This window comes from Lygodium microphyllum, chromosome 18 (genome assembly GCF_053477565.2).
Source record: "Lygodium microphyllum isolate KBCC chromosome 18, Lygodium_microphyllum_v1.1.10, whole genome shotgun sequence".
In the NCBI taxonomy this organism is placed as follows: domain Eukaryota; kingdom Viridiplantae; phylum Streptophyta; class Polypodiopsida; order Schizaeales; family Lygodiaceae; genus Lygodium; species Lygodium microphyllum.
In genome coordinates, this window is record NC_141152.1 from 6,186,978 (window position 1) to 6,209,857 (window position 22,880).

The window sequence follows — 22,880 nt, forward strand, 5'->3', positions numbered from 1 at the left end:
TGTAAGATTAGCTACCTAACTCAGAAGATCAACCTACTTCACCAATCCTTTTAAATTCATTAAAATTTAAAAAGGGATGGTCAGATTCCCTCAAAGATTGAGGGTATCAAAAGCAACCAATGATACTAATAAGAATAAATGGAGAACTTTTAATGTATGGAAAAAAGTAAAAATTTTACAATTGTTTATTAATTTGAGAAAATTGCTAGAAATTGCCCCTACTTATAGAACAAAGTTATGTCATAGACTAGAGAAGGGCTAAAAGGAGTACATCTATGACTATCTTGTAAAATATTAAGGTGGATAATACAAATAAAAGTGTCTAATTAATAAGGATCCTTGATCTATTCTTGGACTTAGGGGCTCCAGTTGTAGATATGGAAGTGATGAAGCACATGGTATTTATGGCTCAATTGGCTGATGGAGCAACAATGAATTTAATGATGGAAGAAATAATGCTTAAAATCATATTGAGTGATAAAAAGGAGATTATAAGTATTGTCTTATGTTTAGTTGATCAATGGAGAGTGACACTCCAATTGTGATCACGAGGTTGGACTTTAGCATCAACTTTTTAGTAGTGTGACCTATTCAAGGAGCTACTTCTTCATACTACCTAATTCTTTTGGGCAAACCTTGGGTATTGTAGTCCCAGTGTGAACAAAAGTGGCACGAAGGAATCATAATGATAGGACCCAAGCAAATAGGGTGCAATTGAGTGTTGTGGCTAAGGAGTTCTTGCATGAACCCATGGAAGAGAGGATATATACTAATTGATTAGATGCACCTGGGATAGAGGATGAATTCAATGAGAGCTCAGAGATTGAAAAAAACTATGCTTGGCTATATAGAGATTTATGTCATTGAACCTCATTAGACACGGATAAAACAATAGTCAATGTGATGCACCAAAAGAATATTGCAAAACCCTTAGGCATGGGGGAATAATATGTCCACCATTCTTCAGAAGAAGATAGTGATGGTGACATAGCTAACTAGCTGAGTACTTTGGATAGTGATTTGTCAAATTTGTTAGCATTTTCCTTGGAAGAGAAAAGTGCTAAAGCCGAATGTGAGCTTACTAGTTTAGACACTGAAAGCTTAATGAGGGAGAGTGCTATGCTATTCTTGTTGATGAAGTACAAGAGGAAGATAATTTACAAAACTTCTTCTTTGAGTTTAATTCTTGAGAGATTACACAAGGAGAAGAATCAATGAATAAAGTAGAGGAGATGGACAATGAAGTAGATAATGAAGAATTGCAATGGTTTTGAAAGTTAATGAAATGGCAACGAGGGATCTTTTGATTGTATCCATCCTTCTAGAAATGGGAGAAATTCCATTTGGGTTTGATCAATTAACTTTCTCTATTCAAGAGTTTTATTTCCATTATTGGGGAGAGAATGCAAGGATTGCACAATAATAAGGATTGTAGATCTTCCCAATTCCTATCTTACAAAGTAGATAAAGATAATCTCTCGAACAAAGGGTTTATCTCTTGTTATGTTACAATGATAGATTGGGAAGAGAAATGGACAAACAAGCTTGGTTCTAGCAATGAAATAGTGGAGATGCCTCAACAGGATGTGTCTTACACATTGGATGCATTGGAGGATGCAATTTTAGGAAACAAAGATGAGGTAGTAGATGATAGTAATCTCATTCAAATGCTGCTAAATAAAATCACCGAACTTCAAATAGATAAAGCCATTGAAAAGTGTGGAGCATTAAAGAACAAGAAGTTAGATCAATCCTTATAATTATACTACAATGAGGAGATGGCTCATTTAGAGGGTGCTATAAGTTAGACAAAGGCTTTTGCTCATCAAGTGTTACAAGAGAAGAAAAACATGGAACAACTACAATTTCAATTGATGGAACGACTAGCTTTGAGGGATGCAACACTCCGTGTTTACAAGTAGGAGCAAGCTTAACATCCATTAATAGTTTATCTTCATGGAGAGAAGATGGAAGAGTCATAGCGCCTACTCATAAGGGGCAAGGGGCTACAAATGTCCCGTGGCTCTATCATGAGCTATATCGAATAGATCAACCAAAAGGGGGGTGCTTTCCAAATCTAGAACATGATAATTATCCCCACAATCTAGTGGTGGGTGTGCTAAGAAAAAGATTCTACCACATCCTACTAAGAAATTTATGGATTTTAGAGTTTACAATGATAGGGTGGAACCACATCTATTGTGCCATGAGCCAGTAGCTCCAACAAGTTTCACATAGCTTAAATGAGTTATTCATTATTAAGGTTGATGCATATGAGGAAAATGAGGATCTTCACTTGTTAATACTTAAGTTGAAGTATAAAAGATGGAAGTGGACTTCTTAGGACCATTATTGCCTTGAGTGTCATAATTAGATTTTTGAGGCATTATTGCTAAGATTTGTATAATTGTATTAAGAAGCGCAAGAAATATAAAGCACCTTATTTGAAGGTGTTGCAAGCATCAATGGTAGGGCAATATTTGTTAGATCAATTTATGGTTGAGATCACTAACTTATTGCAACTAGAGGAGTCTTCTAGGTCATTAGTTAGTGTATCAAACATCTTGTAAGCTTCCATATTAGGACCTAACATCTAAGGTTAATGATGGGCAACCTATGGATTTGAGCAATTAGCAATGTGAAGTTATTATTATTAGGGAGTCAATTACAAGGTGGTGCCTTGGAGAAATTGCAACATACAGTTAGGAAATATTATCATGTGTTTACATGGAGCTATGCAACTTTGAAAGGCATGAAACCTAAATTGTGTTAGCATTACTTTGATATTGAATCTCGCATTAGAGCTATATGCTAGTGTCAATAGTGCACAAATCCAAATTGTGTGAAAAAAGTACGTGCTGAAATTACTAAACTACTAGATTTGGGATTTATATATCCTATAGGATAGAGTGAATGGGTTTTACATATAGTTATTGTCCCTAAGAAGAATTTCAATAAAAATTGCATATGTGTGGATTAATAGACATTGAATAAGCATACTAGTAAAGATTATTTCTAGATTAGCCCAAAACCACTTTTATCATAGAGTGGGGGATCTTTGCCTACAAGATCATGCCATTTGGTTTATATAATGAGCTAGCTACTTTTCAAAGAGCAATGATGGAAATATTTCAAGACTTTCTGATTAAATGGATGGAAGTATTCTTGGACAACTTTTATGTGCATGGTGATGATGATAAATAATATAGTCGATTGTTTAGAAGAGGTGTTCCAATGTTGTGAGAGTATATGAGTTTCTTTGAATCCTAAAAAATGTGTATTTAGAGTACCATATGGCATTTCATCCTCACAATAGTAGCCACTCCCTCCTTAAAATCGTCCTTAATCATAATTTCTTCTAGTCTACAATTTTCGCCCAAACAACCTCCCGTTGTTGCTCCCATGCTCTCCATGTTCTTTTCATGTGTGCAAGTTGTGTGAGAAACCCTAAATTTCATGTTTTGTGATGTGCTTTGTGACCTAGGCAAAATGACCGAGTTATGTGAACATATGTAGTGTGTGCTTATTTCATTTCCTACCACAAGAAAATCAAGAAAAAAGCTCGAAGGTAAGAAATTGAAAATGAAGGATTTTTTCAAGCTAGTCATGGTTCTTCACGAGTTCTTTCACAAGGATGCTTCACATGTTAGTGGGGTGAAATTATAATCTCAAATCTTGCATAGAAAATAGAAATGATTTTCTATCATACTTGTTAAACATTTTACATATTGATAATTTTTTATAGTTCTCAAAAAAACCCAATGTAAAGCAATGTGTTTTGACTTGGATGTCTAATGGGTTCAAACATGTAAAATCCAAGGCCTATGAACGTAGTGAGTGGAAAAAGAAAGACCAAACATCTTTGTCTCATTCAAGGAATTGAAAGGTCTTTAGACCTTTGGAGATTGTAAAAAATTCAAATACTTTATGAAAAGGAAAGGAAAAAGAAGTTAGAGCTCTAGTGAGGAGCTTGATGGTTGAGTTGGTTGCAATCTCTTTCTTTATCTTCTCTTGTCACATTCATTTATCCTTTTCTCAATATGGAACAACTCTTGCCTCTTCTCTCTTGTGCTTTTCATGTTCTATTTCATGAAAGAAGAGGGAGGTTGTGAGGATGAAGATAGATATTGATCTTTTGTGTGTTAGCATGGTTTCTTAATGAGAAAAGTGTTCCTTGCAAGTTTTGTAGCCCAACAACAATCTTATAGCCTCTTCTTATTGGTTTCAAGATTCATTTTGTGCCATACATAATTCAATTTAGCTTTACATATCACCTTAACATATTGGAGAGTACAAGACCTATCGAGTACATGCTGAACTTAGAAATTCCATGTCTAAAAGTCTCCCCATCCACTTTACAAAATGATGGAAAAGGGTGCACTTTTTGCATATGTGACCAATAAAAAAATTTATATTTAATATTTTTTTTTGAAATTCTATTCTTTGGGTTTGTTAAGGTGTTGGACCCATGTGCATGCCCACTTTCACAAAGTGCACACCCAAAGTTTGGGTAGGGTTTGATAGTGCATCACTAATGGAAACTTATTGCTTGAGAAAAGTTCCTTGTGAGATCTATGAGAGAGAGAGAGAGAGAGAGAGAGAGAGAGAGAGAGAGAGAGAGAGAGAGAGAGAGAGAGAGAGAGAGAGAGAGAGAGAGAGAGAGAGAGAGAGAGAGAGAGAGAGAGAGAGAGAGAGAGAGAGAGAGAGAGAGAGAGAGAGATGATACTTTGCTGCCACCATTGGTCTTCACTATGCAAATATGTTGTGGTGAAAAGCAAGAACTAGAGGATAAGTAGATGAGAAGATATTGTGCACAATGAGAGAAAGAGAGATAGGGACAATATGAAAAGTAGAGTGAATTGCAGTTGTTGATTTTTGCTAGTTATGCATGGTATATTAGATGAGATAGATGAGCTCCTAATCTAAATATTTAGGATGTTTACAATGAGGATAAGTAGGGGATCCTTTTGTCCAAGTGTTTGCATGTCCTTATCTTATCCACACTTTATCCTAACATCCCCCCCAAAAGGATTCCATAGAGAATTTAATTAAATACAACTAGATACAATTGAAGAAAAGGAGAGTGCCATTGAAGTTCATGATTTGTATTTATCTATAATATCATGCCCCCCTCCTGAGAGCATCCAAAGGATTTGCATTGTAACTTTGTGCTTTAAGTGTGGAATTGATTTGGTGAGAAAATAAGTAGCATTGTCACACGAGAGTACATAATCAAGGGTGATATGAGAATTCTTTGCTAACTCTCTTACAAAATGATCTCTCATATCAATGTGGTGGAGTTTAAGACTTAATTTGTGTTTTGAACCATAGAGATACATGCTTTGTTGTCAATAAAGATGGGCATTTGGAGGGTGGTATCCAAAATTGATGTCCTCCAAGAGTTCCTTAATGTAGGTAAACTTCTTGGGCTGCCATACTGCATGCCACATATTCAAATTCCATAGTAGAAAATGCTACTGAGTGTTATTGTTTAGTGTTCCAAGAGATAGGACCACTTATTAGAGTAATAATGAAACATGTGATGAGAGATCTTATGGTCGCAAGGTCTCCACCCGAATTTGCATCATCCAAATAGGCCTTTAAAAGAAAGTCATTGTTGTCATTAGAAAAACATAGCCCCACATGAGATGTGGCCTTGAGGTATGTCAAGACTCATTTCAGCTACTTTCAATGCTCATACATGGGCTGATGCATAGCCTGGGAAAGAATGTAACTTGCATAAGACAAATTTGGATACCTAAGATATCCAAGTTCTTCCATATAGGGAATAGTTTCCATTTCATGGCCTTGCTTGTTGGAGAGAGAATGAGACGAAGATGGATTGAGCTAGAGATTTTGAGCCAAAGGAGTGACCATGGGGTTACAATGTTGCAGGATAGTGGGAGAGAAGTGATGTAGGTATGTTGATGCATTTTTATGGATGTGGGTGATTGTTTGATTTCAATGTCAATACAATAGTGCATAGGACCATAATTTGTTTTAGCAAAGTGGAAGGATATTATAGATTTGGCCTTAAACATTGCATAATAAGAGTTAGCTAGGATAGGAATGTCATCAACATAAAGGCCTAGGATAATGATTGTGTTGCCTTGAATAAGATCATATATGTTATGATTTGTATTCAACCATTTAAAGCCATGGTGTACCAAGTGAGTATGAATGTGAGTGTACCATTGCTTTGGAGCCTGTTTCAAGCCATATAGAGCTTTATGTAAAGACAAACATGGGTAGGAAATTTGGGATCTACAAAATTTGGAGCTTGGGACACATTAATTTTGTTCATCTAAGTGACCACGTAGGAAGGCAGTTTTGACATCGACATGATGCAAAAGTAATTTGAAATGAGCGGCCATAGAAACTAATATCCATAAGGAAGTCATGGGGAGTACTGGAGAGAATGTACTTTCATAGTTGAGACCTTCGATCTCTTTGAAACAACAAGCTACCAGGTGAGCTTTGTACTTGTCAATGGTACTATCTCATTTGAGATTTTTCTAAAGCACCAATTTGTAGCTAATTTTTATTGTTAGTGAGGAAGAGGGGCCAATGCCCATGTGTAGATTTGAAGAAGAGCCTTGTATCCCTCAAGCATGGCAGCATGCCAATAAGGAGCTTCATGATCTTGGAGCACTTGAGTGATGGAAGGACAATTTGGTGGCTTGGGAATGCTGTCATGAGGTGGATTTGTAGCTTGTCCAACCACAATATCAGCTTGACATAGAGTTCATCCAAGCTCTTGTAGCATGGAGTACGATGCTCTGATACATTACGTAGAGGAGCCGAATGAGGACAAAGCATACGTAAACCCTTACATCTGGTATGATGAAGAGGGCAATCCCATCTTGATGGATTTTAGACTATTGTCGGTGATGGTATTGAGCAAGGGAGGAGGTATAGGTCTAGGAGGACAAAACCAAGAACCCATCACATGATGGACTTGTGGTTACCCTAAACACATCTCATCTTGATGCCATGAAAGGGAGCAAGCCAATTGAGAGAAGACTGACCTAAGAGATGCCCTGAGTGTGGGATCACATACTTGTACATCGAGTGCCCTAGGCAAAAACTTTCCTCTAGTTCGGCTATCATGCTATTTGTACCATTGGGACTATTTGGAGTTGAAACACTTGATGGCGAGGCCACACTAATTCCACTGAATGTCATGACCAGAGTAGCACAAGCAAAGCATGCTGCTATTTCATTACCCAAACCTAGCAACCTCGACAAAACTTTAATAGGGAAGAAAATCCATAGAAGGAAAAAGAGGGTTGAGACAAAGATTACACTTAAGACAAATAGTGCCACCATGTTATCAAAGGGGAAGCAAGTCGCAGATGCAAAAGTAGAGACATTTGCTCTTAAGATAGCAAAAAAGGAAAGTGCCAAGGTTGGAGAATATCTCGATCACAGGCACCAATTAGAAGTGGTTGGTAAGGTCAAGGAGTGGGTAAGAGAAGCCCAAGCACACGGGCTCACTAACTCTCAATTCAAATTAAGAGACGCATCTGCATCCCACATAACACCGCATAGACAGATCTTAGATGCCATAGGTGGGAAGACTGCCCAAGATCATTGGCAAAAGAGTGTACAGCCTAATGAAAAGCAAGCACTTGGTAACTTGCTCACAATGTTGATATCGGGCCCTATGACCCTACCTTTGGAAGAGCTGCTCAGGCAGAAACCTAACACTATGGCAAGAGTTGATGTAATGGGTAGAATGATATGACGAGCTTGGAGTGATTGACTTGCCTGACCATGACGTAGTAACACACATATCAAGATTAACCTTGAACTTAGTGCCTAAGTCTTTGCATGTAAATGCCTTTTGTGAAGGCACAGAGATGCATGCAGTCTTGCCTGTCAACACATTAGGAGATGCTACAAGGAAGGGAATAGTAGATACAAGAGCTGGAGTTAGTGTGCTCAACCATGCAATCTTGCAGGCTTGGGGAAACCCATCCATGTAGCAAAATGAAGGTTAGACCATTTGGAGTGCTAAAAGACTAGCCCTTGAAGATAGCAGGAGTCTAGTTCTTAGTGAACTTCATAGTCATGAAGGGAGTGAACTACAATGACCTACTAGGCCGGCCCTAGATGTGAAATGCACGAGTGATAGAATTTTGGGGCAAGAGTCTCATATTCTTGGCAACTAATCATTGTTGTAAGAGTCAAGATGGATACCTGTAAGACCACACCGGTTGACCCTCAATGCCATCTCTGCTATCTAGAAGGGAGACTCACAGGTTAAGAAATCTTATGGGCCACTAACGAAGTATATCCCTTGCCCCAAGGATGAGCATGATTGGATACATGTGCTAGCCACCATCGATATGTCGTTCTCGGATGAAGAGGAGGATTATAAACATGCTGCTAGGGTAGCTGGTGAGTCCCAAAAAGTCACATAATCCCATCTGCCATCGAAGAGTAGGTCCCACCATTAGTAGTGACTCTGCATGAATGCCAAGAGCTCTAGCAATCGACCAACGCCCTCGGACCCACCACACAAGCCTCCAATGCTGAACCTCCCTATAAACACAAAAATAGCCACTATCATCAAGATTGAGGAAGAGGATGAGGAAGAAAGTCACACAACATACATCTTTGATGCGCTTTTATTAACGAGGGAGTTGACTATAATATCCTTACACAAAACCATTGGACCCTCATTGGTCATCCCCAATTGCAGCCTATTAATGCCAACTCAACCCATTTGGGAGACAATTCTACCCACTATTGGCAAAATGCAAAATAGCGGTCTCTATCGAGTCTGGAAGCCTAGTTATGATCTTCTATGTGATGCCTAACACCAAGGTTGTTGGTAAGGAATCAATGCTATTAGGACGTGCATTTAAGAAACAAGCACACTGCAACATCGACTATGACTAGCAACGCATTCACCTCACCATTGGCAATGTTCGAATAGTGACGGCTTTCAAGAAGGGCAATGCAGCTCCATCGCAGCCTGCAGTGCCACCAATAGAGAAACCTAGTGCAAGGTCTAAGGAGGGGGGTCATCACTTGTCCCAACTTGTCAAAACAAACCTCCCACAACCCAAAGGAGAAACATCCAAGACCATTGAGAAATAGTTCAAATGGGTGCCCAAAAACCAACCACAGCCACCTAGAAGCCAAAAACCGCACGAACTTGTAACCACATAACATTACATCTTAGGCCGAGGAGACAAAGTTACCACTACAGAAGTAGACAAAGTTACATCTTAGCCCAAGGACATGCTGCATGCCCAAGGATACTATGAAGGAAACAACTGGATTTGGTTGCCTAAGACTATGAGCAACACGCGTGTTACTCTCCTAAGCCCTCCAACACATCTCCACCAAATGGTAAGCTAGCAAGGACTAAGAATTGACTCAAAAAGAACCAAATCCATAGAATCTCAAGAGGGATATCGACCAAAACTGCAACCAACTGCCCCTAGACCACCTCAACCTAGCATTCCCAATGGCCCAATGGCTACACAAGTGGAAAACAATGCATCATCTGACCCCCAATACCAACCCATCGCACAAGTGATCGTCACCGACAGACATCCCATTGAACCACCCATGAGGCAGGCATCAATAGTTGAGCTATCCAACTCAACCAAACCCCAATATCCCACATGCCTTAGACCCTCCTATAAATGGAGATCCATCCTTATATTGACCTTAGGCCTAGTTGCCAATACAGGGGAGATCTCATCACCTATATCAGGTAGACGCTTGGGTGCCACATTCACCACGCTAGCCAGGAGCTATGAAGGGCTGGTGGACTTAGGCCACGACTTAGGGCACCTTGACGAGACATTAGCAATGGAACTATGCTCCTTGCCATGCACTTAGGGAGGAATATGAGTTCATGTTTTTTCAAGATTCCCAAAATGGCCGAAGCCTTGATTGACAACGAGATCTCTCAAGAGAAAGCTCGCACATAACAGTTGATCACATCCTACCATGGGAGCAAAGTCTCTACAAACATTCCAAGAGCTAGAAGAGCTCACAAAGCTAGCCGACTTTGACTCTTCCTTTCTACAAAAATGGTATGCTCTATGTCTCCAATAGGAACAAGAGGGCTACCAAATCATGACCAACACCGAGCAAAGATGCGCAATCAAAACCATTGAGTACGACCCTACCTATGTGGCTCCTACATCGTTTAGAGTCTTGGCGATCACGTGCAAATGACCTTTAGAGGAATATGTCATGGCCCACCCCTATTTATTTCGATTGAATCCTGACTGAGGAAGAACAGCATATTGCTAGTAAGATGAACGCTGGTGATCATTGATGTGTTGTCCTACATTACATATGTAGGCATTAGACCTCATGGCATGGACTGCCATCATGCCCACTTGGAGTATAAATCAAGCTTCTATGATCGACTCATGACGAAGTAAAGTACAACATGCATGCCCTTCACCCTTCATCCCCCAATCCTAGGAAGGATTTTCATCACTCCTAGGGGGAGAGGGGTGAGGTGGGAAGGAAGACACAGCTTGAACCTTAACCCGAACTTCAAGAAAGCAAAAAGGACTGATAAAAGTCAATTTGTACTTAAGGAAAAATTTCATGAAATGCTGGGTGGAACTATGTGGACTGATTGAAGAAAAAAAATTCATTCCATACTTGAGCACTTCATCTTTCCATAGCATATATTCATAACCCCCTCATCTTTTCACAAAAAAGTCATTTAAAGTAGACTAATAGTGAGATGTTGCACATAACAAGGACGTGAGATGGCAGCCCAACTCCCATTCTTAGAGGAAGAGCATAACAAGTACCAATTGGCCACTAAAATGCAAATCTACAACCAGCTAAAGTATCACAGCATCAACAATTTGATAGAGCTGGTAAACAAGGAAGGTGCGGTGAGACTAATAGTCAACTAGTGCAATCTCCACAAATACATGGAGAAAGTTGGCCAGAAAATTGACCGATAGATGCACAAAATTTGTAAGAAGTTTTGACAAAAGAAGGAATATTAGCACATCAAGCACCCCAGCATTTGCATGTAGGTTAAAATGGTCCACACCCTTTTCTCAAGCTAGGGATATAATGCTCTCATGAATAAAATAGGCATACCATTGCTAAAGAGTCTTGCATCCCAACACCTTGAACGAGGTAAATTGGGACGTGTATGTCTAGAAGACAATACAAGCATCGACAAAGGTATTAGCCACAGCATCAAGGGTGGCAGAAGGGGAGTCTCTGGCTCCCACAGCAGAGTCTGAGAGGAAATGACCTGCCTCCAAGGCTTCAACTATAGGCTTTGGAGGAGTGTTAAACTACCATCATTTAGGAAGCTCTGGGGGAGGTGGAAAGAGAAGTAGGAGAGGAGACCTCTGAGTCGTCACCAATCCAAGAGGAGCATTGCTCTCCCACCCTAGCAAGCCCAACCATCTCACTTTCAGTAGGAGCATAGGGGGAAGACAAAGTCCACAAGGAACAGGAGAACAACATAGAGAGAGTTGCTAATGAAAAGGAGAATGACCAACCATCTCAATAGTAAGAAGCCTTGAGTGAGAGGATAGTCAGTGTGAGCAGCAAGGCTCAAAATTGTCGAGCCAAGGGGAGAGGAAAAATATCACTCTCAAAATCCGCATAAGAAGAACTTGATTCACCTCCAAGGAAAACATGGAGCTACAAAGGGTAGAGTAGGAATAAAAGAGACTAGAAGAAGAGCACAAAAATAGGCAAGAAGAGGAGGAAGAATGACTAAGGCAACAAGAGGGGGAGGAGATTGCTCTAGCAAAAATAGAATCAAAGATTTAGCCTACAAGTTGGCCCATTCTGAGAGTGAACGGCTCTTGTGGAAAGCAAAGCTGTTGAGATAGGAATGCTAGAGCAACAACTCATATTCTTGAGCACAACATTGAATTTCATGCAGCCGAGAGGAGAAGAGACATTGGAACAACTAAAAAGGAAACTAGAGCTAACAAGGTGGGCATTGAAGCATGGACTCCATGCCACAGCACCCAAGCCTAACACCGGCTTAGGAGTAGAGGAGCAACATGCTCACCTAATCTCAATTGGCTTAACCACACAGGAACTCTTCGTGCTAGGGCCTGGGGCACTAGAATGGCAACTACAACTGCCTCAATAGGAGCCATTGAAGCTGGAATGATTCTAAATTAGATTAACAAGAGAAAGAACGAGTGCACGAACCAAGCCCCCCTTTGTGGCCACAACTATAGTCAAAAGAGCAAAGGGCTACATACAAAGCCATGCATTCCTTGGCAAATCTCTTAGGCCCCCTCGAAACGTAACTGATAAAGAGCATCAAGATGATGTCTAGTGTGCTCCCTCCCAATGTATCTTTTTTTTTTTAAAGGTCACACAAAGCAAAAGAAAAGGAACAATGAGCTTTCCCATGTAATATCAGAGTGCCACAAACATTGCACCTAGGGGTTCTCAAGTTAGATGTGTTTGGTGGCCTTGGTTGGCAGGCTCCATGCCTAACCCTCTAGCCCTTCATGTCCCCCCACTTCACACTTATGGCACATCAAGGGTAGGATGCACCTAGGGAGTTTGTGCTAGCCTGTCTCCCTAAGGCGCACCCACAACACCTTCCCTATACACAAACTGGGTCCTCAAGTGTCGGACAATAGCACAACCTTCCCTGAGGTTTGACCCAACTTCCAGTTTCATTGGCACATAGACACCCCACAACACTACACAGTGAGGTAGATACACCCCCAGGTAGTGTACTTCCTTCTTCTTTTTCAAAGACACTCAACAACTGTGACCAACCACCGATATCAAAGGCCCCCATTACCCACTCCAATCTATCCTCGACCTCTGTAATCTCTCATCCAAATTTGTGATACTTCTTCTCCCCATCCAATCTCTACGAAGCCCCATCACTAACGCACATGGAAACCCTTCAACCACCCGAGCCCTTATCAACAAGTGCCCACAAGTGCCATGAGATTGGCACTCAGCTAGGAGGGGGTAGTGTTAACCCGAGTGCAAATAAAGCAAAAAGAAAATTAAAAAGGTGCAGTGAAAAGGGAAAAAAGGTGATCGGGACTGAAGAAATAGGAGGAAAAAAAGGCCAGGAGTGCAAGGGCAACCTTAAAGGTTCAGGGCAAGTGCAAAAGAGGAAAGGCACATTTTATATATAAAAGCGCACTCTAAATCCTTGTAAAAGAACGCCATGCTTCCTCCTGTGCAATTTTTAAATGTAGATAGGCATGGGTGAAGGCACAATGTGTGAGGTGCCTTCTCCAACAGACTTGGAGAAAGTCCTCTTAGTAGTCGATCAAGATTCATATCCATGCACATCACCATCCCGTATCCCCATGGGAAACCTCAGACTTAGTTGAACATGGGAATCTTAGTTTGACTTCGCAGGGGAGGCATGGACAAGTCACCCCTAACAGTAATCTAATGCCCACTTAAGAAAGACCACTTTGTAATCAATCAAAGGAAGGAGTGAGGTTAACACCACACTTGGTTCAAAGAGAGCGAGAGACGAGGGAGAGTGTAACTTGATCCCCCTATCCATAAGGTAAAATCTCAGCTCCAGCCCTCTAAAACATTGTTAAACTTAGTAACTAATCCTACTGATATTGGGAGGGTCACAATTTAATCAGCTCTATCTAGTGTTGGAAAGTTACTTGACTTATCGTGTCCACCTAGCCATAGGCATTCGATCGTTAGGAGATTGAAGCCTCCCACTTTCCTCGATTGGGTTTGCTTTAGTTTTCTAATTAGCAAAGCATACTACCACGCTGTTTGGACATATAAAAATAACTTCCTTTTATTACTTCATTAAATTGGGTTCGTTAAACTCAAGCTTTAGCTCATAACAAACAATTTGAAAATCGGATACTTGGTTTCATAAAATAACAAGTAGAACCATCACTCCGCAGAGTGGCACAAAACCGTCTTTTCCACAGAAAGGCACAGTTCAGCCTAGGATATGACCTTCCAATCCCTCAGGATTGGGCTATATGTGATTGCACTCCATCCGTGGTCAACAAGGAATTTACTGGCTTAGAGCCCCTCTAAGCTTCCCTGAGCCTCAAGAGCCGTCCTACATAATAGGGGCACTTATCACTCGGCTCTTTGCCCTCTCAGGTGCTCAAGTGATCAAAAACCAAAAACACCTACGTCCCTTGGAAGCATAGGACCCCCACCCGTAGGTGAGCTTTTCCACACTCCGCAGAGTGTTAGGGAGCATTGGGTTGGGGACCCCAACATCCCGAACCACCACAATCTACAACTTGTTTGTCTATGTAAGCACGGAATCATAAGAGCCATAATACATCATTCACAACAAATACAAAAGCAATCATAGCCATAAGACATTTTTAACACACTTGTCAATGCATGTGATACTTAGAATCTATCATCTCCATCAATTCCCATGTTTCTTCCTAAAAAGCAATTGATAATACTAACATTTTTTACTAAGTTTAAGTGCATTCTAACTAATTGTAATCTATGTAACGAACTAACTTATCCCTCATTAGAAAGTTGTAGAGTTAATAGGTTAAAAGTAATCATTTTCTTATGTACTAAACATGATTATCTCCGTTCAGCCATCCATCCTAATTACGGGTTATGGCCGCAACCTTGGTTTGTTATGGAATAATCAATCCTTCGGGTTGAATGGATTCGGGGGTAACTTCTTCTTGCGCTTAAGCTTCATATTGAGTTCCCTCAGCACTGGTCACTTCCTCGCATTGGGGAGCTCTCCGAGCATGACCTCGCTCAGTATCTCGACGTCTCTTGGGAGCCATGGAAGAAGCTTGATGGATTTGAGCAGCGCTTTCGCCTAGGTGTGGAGAGAGAGGGAGAGAGAATCTCTTGATTTTGCCAGTGTAGAGCTTCATTACATCAACAATGAAGAGACTTCTGCACGAGTCGTGTTCCCTGACGTAACGCTCGGGGGGTAAAAGAGAGGACGTTTTTTTTAGCATTTTCGATGACATCATCGATGATAAAGAGAGCGCTTTCTTTTACCGTCTTCGATGACATCATCGATGATAAAGAGAGAACATTTTCTTTTAGAGTCTTCGATGATATCATCAATCACATCAAAGAGGGGCTCCATTTTTGTAGCGTGAAGATAAAAATTTACGAACATATGGGCGAGCACCGTGTATCACGCCGTCGAGCGAGCGTCACTCCAAGACTCGTGACTAAGGCAGCGACCAAGGCATAGACTTTGGCATACTTAGCAACGGGGTATGAAGGCTTCATTGGCACCGTTGGCTGCACATGAGAAGCTTCCACTAGCTTGTAGGAAAATCTTCCCGGGAGGTTACCCATCCCGACAGTGTCATCACCCAAGTGCACTTAACTGCCAAGTGACTATCCACTAGGCTAGATCTTTTTTTTGTTCTATACTACAAACACAGTTTTAATAAGCTTGTCTTAGGAGGGTTTCCCAAGCCTTCCTTTAATGAACAGGCATATAATACCTCATTAATAACAATTATCTTCATAGTTAGAGCTAGTTTTGAAAATGTGAAAAAAAAAATTCAACATAAATCAATTTTTGGAATGCATACGCACATTGTTTATTAAAATAAACTAAGTAATGGGGACATTACACAATGTAAATAGGAAGGGAATAGAAAAAGAGGACCTGGGCTAAAACGACCGGGCATGTAAAAAAGGGATGGGTGTCCAAAGGGGATTAGGGTTTTGTATAAAAGGAAAAAAGTGAATGAAGAAGCTCATTCTTGTGTGTGGCATAAACTAGCTCTCCTCCTCTTCTTCTTCTTCTTCTTCTTCTTCTTGCTTGCTTGAGCATGTGCTTGAGAGAGGGAGTGTGAGGGCGTGAGTGTGTGAGGGTGAGGGACCGTGGTGGAGAAGTGCTCCATATTCTCCTCTCATCATCATCTTCTTCTTCTCGTCTCTTCTCTTCTCTTATCTCGCGCATGACAATGGAGCATGGAGCTTGGAGCTTGAGGATCGAGCTTGCACCTTGGATCGTGAAGCTATCGGAGTGCTTGAGGAAGGCAATTCGATCGAGCATGGAGGTAAGCTCACTACAATTGTAGGTGTGAGAGCGCATACAGCTATATGAGAGGTAGCCATTGTACTTGGCTTAAAATGCTTGAAACAATAAGCAGTCCGTGGGTCTTGGCAATCGATCGAGAAGCTCCCACAAAATGAGAATATATATAGAATTATCATCTGTATGGATCTTAACAAGATCAAGACATTGAGCTTAAGCACCTCCCTAATGAACCAATACTTCACCTTAATATGTTATATTTTGGCATGAAAGGTGGGACCCCATGCCAATTGAATGGTACTATCACAATGCAACGTAGTCATATGTCGTGTAATGCCCAATCACCCACTAGATGCGTAAGCTATATAGCTTCCTTCCAAGCCTCACTAGCTACGACGGGACATACTCTGCCTTAGTAGTAGATAAAGCCTTATGTGATTGAAATCGAGAAACCCAAGAGGTTGCACCACATGTGAAAGTGAAGAAAAAACTTATATTAGGCCTCCTAGAGTCTACACTCCTTCCAAAATCAGCATCTACATATCCAAGAACAAATGCATCCTTCCTTCCAAAGCATATGCACATAGATCTAATACCATCCAAGTATCTCATGATACTCTTTACTTCCTCCCAATGCTTCTTGTTTGCCAGGGTTTTCCATATACCTACTAATCACTTCCATTGCATAGGAAATGTCTACATGTATAGCAACCATGGTATACATAAAGATGATTACTAAGAATGCATGAGGAACCTTAGCTATTTCAACCTTTTGCTCATCTAACTTGGGGTGATTCTCTTGGCTAAGTTTCAAATATAGAAGGAATGTACTAATAGCCTTCCCTCTCTCCATATTGAAACATGCAAATACCTTCCTTATGTATTCCTTCTAAGACAAATAGAGTATCTTAGTACTAACTTTTTAGTACTAATCAACATGTCATCTACATAAAGAATCAAGATTATAAGGCTACCATCCTAAGCCTTCCTAGTGTGCATAGGTTATAATCAGTCTCACTTCTAGTGTATCCTTGATATTGTATAAAGGCATTGAACTTATGATCCCCAGGAGCCTTTTCTAAACCATATAAGCTCTTATGAAGCTTACACACCAATTGCTCCTTGCCTTCCACAGCAAACCCATTAGGCTACTTCATGCAAAAAAACATTTTTTACATCCATCTGAACCAACTCCATATTCTCTCTATTAACCAAAGAAAGAACCATATGAAGGGTTGTCATCTTAACTACTAGTGAGAAGATATCATCAAAGCCAATTCCCTTCTCTTACTAAAATCTCTTAGTCATCAATCTTGCCTTGTACTTAGGCAATACATTAGATGGAGATGCCTTGAGTTTGTAAGCCCACTTGAATGGCAATGCATATTTACCCTTAGGCAAATGATTAACTCCTAGGTAGCATTCTTTTCCAAAAAATCCATCTCTCACTGCATAGCCCTCTATGACCTATGACTATCATCCCTAGTCGCATCATGTGTAAAACGAGAAGGCTCTCCACAATTTGAGATGGAATATATGTATATGGCGGTCTAGAAACCCTTGTAGTCCTACGTAAAACCAACTCAACAATAGCCTTTTAGTTATCCCACCTATCTATCCTGTAAGAGATGAGGCCATCCACCATACCATGGCACTCCCACCTTAGCATCAGCAAGTTGTTCAAGCCTTGCATCATGTGGAACACATCATACAATCTGCTCATGTGTTGGCTGCCCATCCCCTTGAAATACCAATCTACGGATCTAAATCGTTTTAATAGATTGCTTATGCATCTCATCCTTATTAACGATTACATCATGGTTGCATGTTACCTCCTTGGATTCACGAATCTAGAAGCAATAGCCCATTTCACATGACTCTCCATAGCCAAGAGAAATGCATTTTTAAAACCTAGGATTTAGTCACTTATCCCTAGGCATATGCATAAATGCCTCACAGCCAAAAACATGCAAGTGATTATAACTCGGTCTCTTGCTGGACCATGGCTCCTTTGGTGTCTTGGTATCAAATGGCTTGCTAGGATAGAATCAACTCTGTGATTGCTCAAATCTATAGCTGTCAATCACACTCTTCATTTTGAGCTATAGAACACCTCAATACAATGTTGTATGCAAAAGTTATGGCCAAAATACTGAACTATTGTCAAGCTAGCATAATTGTCCATGACTTCTATAACATGCTTTATATCCACTCAAAACGGAAAAAATGGCTCCCAAAGTGAATATATTTGAGTATTCTCACTTTCTCCTTTGTTGTACATATATTTGACAAGAAGAAAATAAAAGATAATTCTGATAATTTCAATATTGTTAATCTCTCTGAGCATCCAAAACCTATTTCCAAGCATCCAAAGAAAGCTCTTTTGCATCAATTCCAACCACTAATGGCTACCCAAAAATGCAAACAAATCAGGCTATGGAAGCCCCCAAATTGAGCATCAATGGCCCCTTAAGCTAAAGCACCTGCTTGTCTTAGATATAAAGCTCAATAATGAGAATAATATCTCTATCAAGATGGAGACAGCAAGCACCAATGTTGAAGAAGCTTGAATCCTCGATCTTCTCACAAGACAAAGCTTCACCCTTGGTGTTCCTTGCTCCAAGTAGGAGCTCCCATGAATACCAAACGCCACTCCAATACCAATGGAGAGGGAAGCAATGGTGTGTTGTGAGGTAGAATTTATGGAGTGCAATAGCATTGACAGAAAAAAGAACACAAGAGAGTTATGTGAGTACAACATGAATGGTACCGTTATTCTTTGTTATATTCACTTATATATGATTGTACAATGTGTACATATAGAAGGGGTGCTTGCTCGGCTATAGGCCATTGGCCTTTACCCCAATAGCACTTATATTCTTGGTCCTTTGGGTCATCAAAGTATTCCTTGGTGTACATTGAGAGATAATTACATTCATGACATTAGCCTCAATTTGGACTTATCTAAGCTTTGGCTCTGAGTAGGACTTTTGGAAGATTTGTGGGTTCTATTGCCTATAGTTTGGTATCCACTAGGGGATTCATTCCTTGGTAAAGCCTAGCTACCTATTGGGTAGTATCCATGGATAGGGCATACTTATGGAGTCTAACGAATTGGGAATAGTAAGCCGCCAAGCTCAATTCCATCTAGCATAGAGCGAGAAACTCATTCATTTTCATGTTATAGTAAGATGATGGGAGGTTTGAAGCACTAGTTCCAAGTGCAAGGAAGTAGTCCTCCATCATCTCAATCAATACTTCAGCATGTGTTTCTACATCTTTTCCTTTGCAGGCAAACTTGGATGGCTAGACTTGCATAAGGAGAAAATTATTCTCTTGAGTTTCGGTAAGATTAGCGGTACGTGCAATGCCTTGGATTATAGTACAAACTAATTAAATACAAGTTATTTAAGTTCTTCTCTAAACTTTTCTATACCCTTAATGTAAGACTTCAAGAATTATCAATCTGCTGCACAAATGGAAGAAAAAGGGACATTAATTATTTATATTTGCAATAATAAAAAAGGCAAGTACATCATAATAAGAATTTATTTCACAAGGCTTATCCATGAAACTCGATACACCAATGATTTTATAAACTAGAGGCTCAACATAGATATCTAAGGGTCTCTATTGAGAAGGAAGGACTGGGTAGCCTTTTTTTACAATAGGTGTGGGCATGAGAGCAACCAAAGATAGCAATACCCTTGGCTGGAATAACTTGAACCACTTGCTCATAGATTCAAGGGTATTATCGAGTCCATTGTCAAGGTAGGATTTAATTTAAAATTTTCAAAAATATATAAGTGAACAACTTTGAGACTTTTCTATCCACTAAATTCTCTTAAAGTTTGTTTGGAGATGAGCAATGTGATATGTGTTGATGTAGTATAGGCCATAAGCATCCAAAGTCTTTCACAATGCTTTGGAGATGGGTTATAAACTCGATTCAAGGTGAGTATAAATTGATCTCTCTAGTCAAAATCCAAAAAGTACATGGTAGAATTGAGCATGGCTTTTGAACACTATGAAATGCTTCAAAGCTTGATCATTTGAGAAAATCCATAATTGATTCATGGCAAAATACTACACTAGAAAGTTGTAATTTTGACCATAACCTTATGCGCGCTTGCAAACAATTCTACCTAGGTTTCATAACTACAATTTTTCATTTTGCTTTGATACCATGTATGATGTGCATATTTGAAAAATCCTTAACGCCATGATTTTAATAGCTCATCAAGAGATATGCCTAGATGGCTCCATCTCAAATTCCCACAAAAGATCCAAACTTCATGGCCTATGGTTTCTTGCATGTACCCTCAAATAAGAATCTCCATCCCATTTCCACAAGGATGCACTTGTAAAAAATATTCCTAATTGACTCTTAAGTCTCCTAACAAGTTTCTAGCGTTGATTTTGGGGCTTGGTTCAAAGAGAGTGAAATAGGAGGGGGAGCTAAGTGTCAACCCCTTTACTTATAGGGTAAAATCTCACTCTGATCCCCTATAATGAAGATAAAACCACCAATCTCCCTCAACTAGCATTAGAGCCTTTCGGAAGACCTATCTTGAGCTTATAGGAGGTTAGACTAACCCTAGCACATCCAAAGAATTACAAACAAAGTCTCCATGTTTCCTTAGTTTCTCCTAGATAACATCTAGTCCCTACAAAGAGACCTCTCATGTCCAGTGCCAATCCTAGGATCCAAAGGTGACAAGCAACTCCTTGGTGAAGAGCTCCATAGCTAGCCTTGGGGGAGATCTAGTGCGTATCTAAAATTTTTTAGCCTCTATTGGTGTAACCTTAAATTAGAATATACAATCATCCAAGCAAGATTATAGTTCACTCTAGCATGAGGTTTTTCTTGACTTGACTAAGTTGTCATGAACTTATCGCAAGCATTAGCCTATTCTTTTGACAGGAAAATTAAGCCCTTGGGTTATGCTGGCACCTTTAATTGAGTCTAGTTCCCTCCTTGGTCCTTCAATTTCCTTTAAGTAGATAACTTATATGAATCTCTATGGATCTTTGGACCCTAATAGATTTCATGGATATAAGCACTTTCCTCCATGACTTGTTAAGAGCTGCGAAAAGTATGCTTTATAGACTCCTAAGCTTTTATCCAACTAACATGTCTTAACTTTCTTTGTCTAAGCTCCATATTAAGGATAGTGCCTCACTAGCTCAAATGAATCCTTAGTTTTACATGTACTTATTCTCCTTGTAAATTCCATTCTATTGACAAGTTGTAAATGAGATAAACTTCAAGCAATGTTGGGGTTGTTCAACCTTATCAAAATTTGCCACCCTGTTGTTTCTTCCCTTGTGAAGGGCTAAGTATTAGACCTAGTGTCCCTTTGTGTCTAATCCTTCTTAAGGAGAACCCAAGTTACCTTTAGCTTAATATTTCATTAAGCATTACTTAGAGAAAGGAAATTTTGTATTTAATATGCCATACAACTATTGCAAGATAGCATACTACATAAGGATTGGTCCCATCACATAAGGGGATACTTCTTTCAAAAATTCCCTCTTAAGCATCTAATTTACTCTCTCCCTAGTAAGGTCTCGAGACATCATAAGGATGCTTGAAAGTCTGGTAGTTGTGCTATATCATTTCTTAACCTTTTGAACTAATATTGCCTAGTATTTATTGTATCAAAAGTATTTTAACACAGAAGGGAGACACCTTAACTTGAGTCGATGCAATATGGATATTGCTTGTACATGGCACCTCTTGTCCAACTTCCACATTCCTTCGCTTTGGAGCCATCACAAACACATGAACTCTTCTTGTGTGTACCATGTCCCACTTCCCTTGAGCCTTCCTCGATCTTGCAAAAACTCAAGCATACTTGAGTACAAGGCTTGGTAAGGCAAAAAGCACAAGGCAAGGGTGTAACGATATAGCTATGTAGGGCAACATCTTGGCTCGCAAAGGAGAGAAACTCTAGGAGAGTGAACTTGGTAAAAAGGTAAGGAAGGAGGTAATGTGGTGCTTCTATGCGTTAAGAGTCGAGGTCTAATGTACCCTTGGGTGGCTAAAAACAGAGAGTAGAGTTTAGTTGGAATGTAGCAAATGTGCGGTACTAATAGATGGAGATGATTAGGATATGAAGACAGCAATGATTTTGGGAGTTTCTAGATTGATCTAGGATCGATGGTTGGGGCAAGAAATAGGGTGCTTGTAAGGAAAGGAGATTCTCAAGGAGTGTGGGATGAGAATTCTTGACTTTGAGCCAACTCTCTCTCTCTCTCTCTCTCTCTCTCTCTCTCTCTCTCTCTCTCTCTCTCTCTCCTGATTCTCCCAATGTTAAGAGAGTGACTTAATGACCAATCTTTTTGCTTCATCTCCACTCATTTTTTCCATCCACACGCTAGTTGGATCATCAACTTGTGTTAAATGTCTCCTCTTCATCACAAGTTCCTGTATGGTCGTCTTGCCTCATGCACATGTGATGATCTGCAAGTGGTCTAGTTGGGTGTAACAATCCTTCCTCTACTTTGTTTTCATCAATTCATGATGGTGTACCCACATGTTATGGTTGTCAACACTTCACTCTAGCAAAACCAAAATCGGCATTGACAATAAGGCTTAAGAGCCTTTATGTTATTATGGTTTACTTTTCCTTTTTTAATCTTAATGGTTATAATAGTTGCTAAGATTGTGCTACTCCACTATTACCTTTGCCTCTTTTTAATGCCATCATCTTGACTTCCTACTACCTTGTTATTGAGAAGATGGTAGGTATCTTTGATGATCATTTCCCGCTAGGATATGTGAGCTTTGTGATTGTCACTAATGAATGTAGCTTCTATTGTCATTAAACTACCTGTGATGTAACTAATGTTGCTACTGTTAAAATTGCTACTCTCACCAAGTCAT